The following is an 8,589-nucleotide window of genomic DNA, read 5'->3' on the forward strand; positions in this document are numbered from 1 at the left end:
TGTTTAAGAAACCAGTCAGAGATGATTCACGCTTAATGACATGGGGTGTTATCCTGCTGGAAATAGCCATTAGAAAATGAGTACACTGTTGTCATAAAGAGATGAACATGGTCAGCAGTAATACTCAGGTGGGTTGTGGTGTTGACACAATGCTCCGTTGGTACTAATTAGCCCAAAGTGTCCCAAAAAAATATCCTCCACACTATTACACCAAGGAAATTTTCACAGTTTGTCTGACAATATTTTTTCTTCTGGAGAAATACTTGTTTGTTTTATTTCGGCTTGAATAAAAGCAGTTTTTAATTTTTTACACACCATTTTAGGGACAATTAGCCCCATTTTTTTTTCCGATAGTCTGCAGAACAAACCATCGTCATACACTTGCGTGATTACACTAACCTGCCTAGTTAACCTAATTAACCTAGTTAAGCCTTTAAATTTCTCTTTAAGCTGTATAGAAGTGTCTTGAAAAATATCTAGTCAAATATTATTTACTGTCATCATGGCAAAGATAAAATAAATCAGTTATTAGAGATGAGTTAATAAAACTGTTATGTTTAGAAATGGGTTGGAAAAACTCTTCTCTCTGGTTGCATTAATGAATAAAAATAAAATTGTATTAAATATAATATTTAAAAAATCTTTTTTTTTTTTTAAATAATATAAATTCTGTAAACCTTCATGTGTTATTGGTGTTTACTTGTTTGGGAAAAAATCTCTTAAAATATATAAAATGAACAAACTATTATATGCATGTATTGTTTCATGATGTTTTAGAATGTTCACATATCAACAATAATATTGTTTTTCTCTTAATGTAACTAGTTTCACTAATATACAGTTTTATACGCTTAATATTATGCTTTTAAGCAGATATAGCCAAACTAAGGTCCCCTGGCCAAAGATGGCCTATGGTTACCTTTGATTTGACCAACCATCCCATCTGAGAAGAGAGGAAGAATAATGGGGAGATTGTCAATTCAAATTTAATGTAACCCTTTGTTTGTTTTATAGTTAAAAGTTAACTGTAATGAAATGCTTCAATTATAAATGGTGTAAATTAATCACATTCTGTTTAAATGTACATACTGTCACCCGACACTGCAGAGACTTGGTGAGCACATCAAGGCAAAGGCAGATTCTGCTTGACTGTAGTGTATTCAGCATTGAGCTCCACTGTGTTATAAATGTGACTGTTTGTTTTTAATGCAGTATATGGATCAAAATGTTATACAGCATTATAAAGTATAATATAAAGTAGATGTTATGAAATAAATTAGGGAATTACCCATAATATAGTTTAGTACATTTACCTTCAGCCCATGGCTATCAATGTTTGGTTTTTGGCCCTTCATACGAAAAAGTTTGGACACCCCTGCTTACTGCAAAATATATCACCTTAACACATTCTATAATATACGTTTAAATATATTAAATATATTTATTACTGGTTGTTTAATGACTGGGTGCAGGCGAATATCTGCTGTCACACTTCAAGTCTCTATTTGGTGTGTGCGTGCATGTGTGTGCGCGCGAAGGTGTGAATCAGGCTGCGCCGGATGTTTGCTCACACTCAAGCCGTCTCCATGGCAACGAAGGAACAGTCCATCATGGCCGCGCGTCAGAGTTCAGACTGACATCATCGCGCTTCCTTCCTGTTTCTAGGGACTGCAGCCGGAGGAGGTTTTCTCGGTTTCTGTGAGCTCAGTAAAATCAGCCACTGCAGGTCAAAAAAGCGCGTCCGTTCGCCTTTTACACTCTTCAGCTGCAGCTTCTCCTCACACCCAAACACAGCGACAGATCCGCAGGTTTACGATAGCCCGGTTACCATGGCAACATAACAGGTAAACACAGCGGAAGATAAGAGCGTGAGCTGAGCAAACCAACACAATCACGCACGCACGGATTTGTTTTGGTGAATTGTGTGTAAGCTGCATTCCAAATGTTCCTTTTGTTTATACTTTACAAACTGTATTTTCTGTTGCCCAAGAGTAGACCTAACCCTAACCCCTATCCCAAAACTGCAGTTTTAGCATTACTTTCCTCAAAAAAAGATGTATACGTCTTTAGATAAATGAGGACACCTGCAATGTTCTCAGAATTCACTATGTCCTTGTTATACCTGTGTGATACCCATGTCGTTGTACACATTCGTGTATTGATGTTTCACACATATACACATTTAAACACATGAAATGTTTTTGTGAATTGTGGGGACATTACACAGGTTTCCATTGTTTTAATACTGTACAAACTGTATTTTCTATTGCCCTATGCCCACCCCTACCCCTAGACCCTCACAGGACACTGTGACAGTTTTACTTTCTGAAAAAATATGCTGAATAAGTTTGCAGTTCATTCAACTGTGGTGACCCTGATGAATAAAGGGACTAAGCCAAAGGGAAATAAATGAATGAATGAAGTAGTAAGTTTGTGTTCATTTTTAAGTAAAATGATTAAAAACAGGATGATATGCTAACTAGAGCTAATTACTTATTTTGCAAATTTGAAAAAAAAAATCATCCACTAAACAGAAAAAATTAATTGACTCAATAGCAGTCACTGTTGCTTCAGTTGATGTTACAAGATTATCTTTATTAATAAAACACAATAATCAACATTGCATAAATAAACAAAATTATGTTAGCTGAACAAATTGTTCCTCAGAAAAACTAAAAAACAGAAGTTCTTACTGTTGAACCAACACAATTCCCTCATGTTTTCCCTACACAAGACGTTAAGTTAACCTAATGGTTTACACATTTAAGTGGACTGAACATAAAACAAATAAATTCACTGAAAAAAATACAACAATTGTGTTGTTTCAGCACAAATGTTACAATTCATGCTAAAAATCTTCGGGTTATACTACATGGTATGCTTTCGTTTAAATCACATATTAGTAATATTTCACGTTCTGCCTTTTTTCATTTGAGTAACATTGCAAGACTTCGCCCTTCACTATCCCAACAAAGTACTGAAGTGCTTGTACATGCTCTGTTTACATCAAGGATTGATTATTGCAATTCCCTCCTATCTGGTATCCCTCTTAACCAACTTCACAGACTATAGTTAATCCAGAACTAGTCAAGACCACAATACCATGAATACCATACAGTAGGTGAATCCTTGGAACATTTGATTACAGCTATTTATTCTATTTGCTCTGATATGTGTAAGTTACTTTGTGTGTGGTTGATCAGTACAATAAAACAAGGAGTTACCATTTCCTTGGCAGTATGAGAGCAATGTGTGACGTCAGACCTTGGAGGATACTCTTAAATCCTAAAATCCTATTTCTTTTTTTTTTCTTCAGTTTTATACACACTTGTATTCTGTTAGTTAGACATAAACAGTACAGTAACCGTTGTTAGTGAATGACTGGGCTAAGACTGTGAGGTGGACATGAGGGATATTTTAGTGTTTTTTTGCCATAGTGACGTAACATCTAAACGTTTTGACTTGCAGTGCTTACACAATGCTAAAGGGTCGAAGCATTTTGGGGGCACTGACTGTTTAAATGAGAAGGAAATTTAGTTTTGACACATGAGTGAACTGTTTTGGGAAAGGTTTGAGCTTTTGCAAGTGAGCTTTAGTGTTGTGCTAAACTGTAACACTGATTTGCCAAATGATCTTAGAATTTTGAGAAAGTCATTTCTGTTTCAAGAAATGAGCCAAACCAATGGAGAAAACCTGTAAATGATGCATTATTGATGATTATGTGAATTATATCACATTTAAAAATCCCTCAAAAGTTTCTCTGGATTTTATATTCATGCAGAAATTGCTCTCAATCACAACATTTTTAGTTTAAAATGTAAAGAAATGTCATCAATGTTTGACAGTATAAAACAAAAAATGACTCAAACATTTACATATAATTCATAAATCCAGTGGAATTGAAAAAATTCTCTCTTGATTTTTCCCATAGCTGTGCGTATTCATTTATCATGATTATTCTTTCATTTTCCTTCGGCTTAGTCCCTTATTTGTCAGTGGTCGCCACTGCGGAATTAACCGCCAACTATTCCGGCATAAGTTTTAAACAGAGAATGCCCTTCCAGATGCAACCCAGTACAGGGAAACACCCATACACACTCACATTCACACACTACAGACATTTTACTTCACCCAATTACCCCACAGCACATGTCTTCGGACTGTGGGGGAAACCAGAGCACCCAGAGGAAACCCTCGCCAACACCGGGAGAACATGCAAACAGAAATACTAACTGAACCAGCTGGACTCGAACCAGCGACTTTCTTGCTTTGAAACAACAGTGCTAACCACCGAGCCACCCTATCATGATAACATGAATAAAAATAACGTGCAAGCGGATGTTCTTGTATACGGTGCATTTCTCATTGAGCATCTGGTGCTGATAGCTTTCTGTTCACAAGCGTTGTGTAAATTTCCTCCTGATAAATCCCTCCACACACACACACACACACACACACACACACACACACACACACACACATTTGATTCATTTTATTTGGAATGACTAATACTATTAAAACAACACAGCATCCAAATAATCGTAAGGAGCCCATAATGTTTCACAATAAAAGCAGCATGCAACCATTGATGATCTTTTGCGTGGCACTAGACACTCAATCCATTCTACGTGCAGTATTAAGTAAATGGATTAAGGATAGAGATGGCATCGTCTTCTCCACACATGAAGACTGCCTATTATTGCAGATACAGAACAATACTTTGCAATTTGTTTAGAGTTTTTTTTACTGAGTCCGGCAATTTGTAGTCCTCTCACACATAGTTTATGAACATGCCCAAGGCTACCGTAAATTAAAACCACCAATTTTGTGTTGTAGCCACACACTTTCAGAGCATTCACTAATGGTTGATATTTCAGCATTTTTTCTGAATAGCACAGATCCATGTATGAGTCAAAACAACAGCCTACTTTCATAATCAGAATGTTTTTCAGTACTTCATTCACAACAACAATATCAGGAGTGTTTGGAAAATCTCTAATGACAGCACTCAGAACATGTGCATTACTGCTCAGTGATGGAAACCAGTTCATTCGTACAGTCTTGTTAGTGTATAGTACACTGTGCACACTGACTCTGTCCACCTCTTTAGCTGTGATGTTCACAATGCGATCGTGACGTGTGATGTACATGCCTCTGAACGCGGGGCAGACGTTCATTATGTGCGCTGTTGATTCCACCGTTCTATCGCTATGTAATAAGCAGAAGGGCTCGTGGTGTTTCGGGTACCACACGGACAGATTAAACTTTGTAGGAAGTGTTTGTAAACGAGCTCTAATGACAAACTTAAGAATAGTGTGGTCAATAGCGGGGTTATGTAGCGCAGTGTGTGACACACACACACACACACACACACACACACACACTCATAACAAACTGAACAGGTTCAGGAAAGAGCCAACAATCAACTCATCTTCTGCGCCACTTTAATAAACATTCATTCCAGTAACTCAAACAAAGAGAAGCGGAGCATTTCCAAAAAGAGACAGTGGCCTAATGGGGGAAAATGGAAATCCGCAACACCAGGGAGCATTTAACTGGATTTCAGCTTGAGTGACTTTTAAAAATGTAATACTAAAAACAAAACCATACTGTATATAATGTCAATAAATGAAACAAAAACCACTCTTACCGACTGTCAAACAATATTGCGTATTAAAATAAATCTCCTCTGGGTATACCTATAAAACCGACGCTAAAATAAAACAGCAGCCTGTCCTAAATAAACGGAGAGAAGGAAATACAGCTGGCTTTGCGTGCAGATTTTGGTTTTATTATTGCTGAAGTATCAATTGTGTTAAAGGAAGTCGGAAAGTAGGTTAACAAAACTTTCAACACTTGATGTGCGGAGCCGGTGTTCCTGCAGCACATCTCCACTTAAATACAGTGTAAATCCGCACTGTTGTGCACTGTAATTAAACTATCTGTTTATACACTTCAGGCCAAGTCAAGTAACTCACCAGCGAATAGCAGTAAATGTACAGTAGCGTATTGAGAAGCACAGCTGACCTCTGTTGGACACAAGCAGACACTACAGCAGACACTTATTTCTGTGTGAAAAAAACACATTTTTTTACAGCCACATCTTTATTAAAAGGGATCTATTATTTATTTATTTTTTTAAACAGGAAAAGATAAAAAATAATTAAGCCTGACTCAGCATGAAAGCTGTTTTTCAGCAGGTTCCTGCTCTGCAGAACATAAAAATAGGCAGACATCTCATCCATCAACACAGTACAAACAATTACCAAACATATAAAATAGAGAAAAGCAGGCTACTGTCTCAGTGGCTACATCGATAGTTGACCATCAGATGATGAGCATGTGATTGTTTAAAAAGTCTCAGTGTTGGTATTGTTTTTGTGGGATCTGTTCTTCATACCTCGCTTAAATGATCTAAGATGATTTGGCAGATCCTGGATCTTTTAATCTTGATAACCGATCTCTCGCTAATTTGGTTCTTTAAACAAGTTCGCGAATCAGATTAAAATTTCTGGATGAACTGATCTGAGATCGCTGCGTGTGTTGTGAAGGACATCTATCGATCCTCGAAATCATGATCAGCAATGCAACGATTGGCTGACGGCATAGCAGCGTAATGACATCATCTGATTAATATTCAATTATCCATGTGAGCAAAAAGACATAAGTCACAGTAAACGGTTTGTTAAATATGATGCGCAAATTACTTTTCACATTTGTTGTGAGCTGCAGACTTTACACTTTCATGTGTCAAGAGTATTCATCATTTATTTCAATACATATCAATGTATTTAGTTCTACATTTATAGAATATTTTCTTGATTATAGTAGCCTAGGCCTACTCAAGTTTTTTTAATCTGCGCAAGGAATAACTATAAATAAATTTTGCATCAAAAAAGCATTTTTATGTTGATAAAGATGTCTGCAACTTTTGTGAAGCACCAAATCACTGACATATTAACTGTCAAAACATGTTTATGACTGCATAAATGTATTATTGCTTTTTAAAAAAGTCACATATTGTTTCTATTATCATACAGAAATTGTACTAAAGCGATCTAAAAAGTTTATATCAATAAGTTTTCTCTTTGCACCACCAGGTGGCAGTCTTTGTACTATCATTTCGGGGGTGTAGATTGCATAAGTTTTATTAATATTTTTTTTTAACTTTATTGATATATATAGTTAAAAATATTTACTATTTTCCCAAGTGTATATAACTACTACTGTAAGAAAATATCACAATTCGGCACATACTTTCAGTATTATCGTTGCTTGAACTGACCCGATCTAATCCTGTTTATTTGAATTGAACCTGCCCCCTGCTTTGATCTACCAGAACTGTTGCTGTGACAACAACTCTCGGATCAGTTTTGAAGAATGAAACGATCCTGGATCATGTCAAATCGTCAATATCCAAACCCAGCTGAGTAATCTATGTACAAAGAACGGAACCCTGGCTTTTGTGAATAGATTAAAGAAAGATCTCTGTCCATAAAGCCGGTAATGGCAAACATCCATTTGTTACAGATCTGGAGGAACGATCAGTCCTTTTGTTAAGTTTTGGTACCAAAGCACAAAGGGGTGCTGAGGTAGCGCTATTTAAAATTTGATAGTACAGTATAACCGCTGTGTTCATAACGTAGTTTTAAAATGTTAAAGCCTTATAAAGTAATAGAGCAAAACAGTGATGTGTCTATCCAGAAAGTCTGTTGTGGATCTTATAGGCCCTATTGTTCAGTCTAGCTATTGGCTCTAAGATATCATTTGTTGTGAATTATGCCCTTTTATACAAGATATAAATGATGTCTCTAGAGTGTGCATGTGCAGCTCAAAATACCACACAAATAATGTTTTATAGCTCTTTGAAGCTGCTCCTTTTACCCGTTGATGCTAATTGTGTCATTTTGGTGACTGTCACTTTAATTCAAATGAGAGTGTGCTCTTTTCAAAAAAGGCGGAGCTACAAATGCCTGTGTGTCAGCATAGTGGATGCATACATCTCTGCAATGACTCAAATCACTTATTAATAAAGTCATCTGGAATGGCAAAGAAAGCGTTCTTGCAGGACTCCAAGAGTTCATCAAGATTCATCTTCAATGCCTTCCTCTTACCCCAGACATGCTTAATAATATTTATGTCTGGCGACTGGGCTGGCCAATCCTGGAGCACCTTGACCTTCGTAGCCTTCAGGAACTTTTATGTGGTGGCTGAAGTATGAGAAGGAGCGCTATCCTGCTAAAGAATTTGTCCTCTTCTCTTGGGGGTGGGGGTGGGGGGGGGGGGGGGGGGTTTAAACACAACTAATTTCGTCTTAAACGAGCATAACAAGTTAGGAAAGCAATCGAATGCTTTCATTATAACGTTAGATGTGTGCATTTTTAGTGACACCTGTTATTTAATGTAATCAAATGAAAAATCCAAATAAGAGTCATTAATCAGAATGTGTGAGTTACACAGTAAAGAAAAAAATTATGAAATCTGATAACTTGATTTTATTTATAATAGCTATTAATTTTAATAAGCTAATGTATTTGCTGCTAATATATACTATTTATTTTTTTTTTTAAAAATAATAAAACACATTAC

The sequence above is a fragment of the Danio rerio genome, chromosome 3 (genome assembly GCF_049306965.1).
Source record: "Danio rerio strain Tuebingen ecotype United States chromosome 3, GRCz12tu, whole genome shotgun sequence".
In the NCBI taxonomy this organism is placed as follows: domain Eukaryota; kingdom Metazoa; phylum Chordata; class Actinopteri; order Cypriniformes; family Danionidae; genus Danio; species Danio rerio.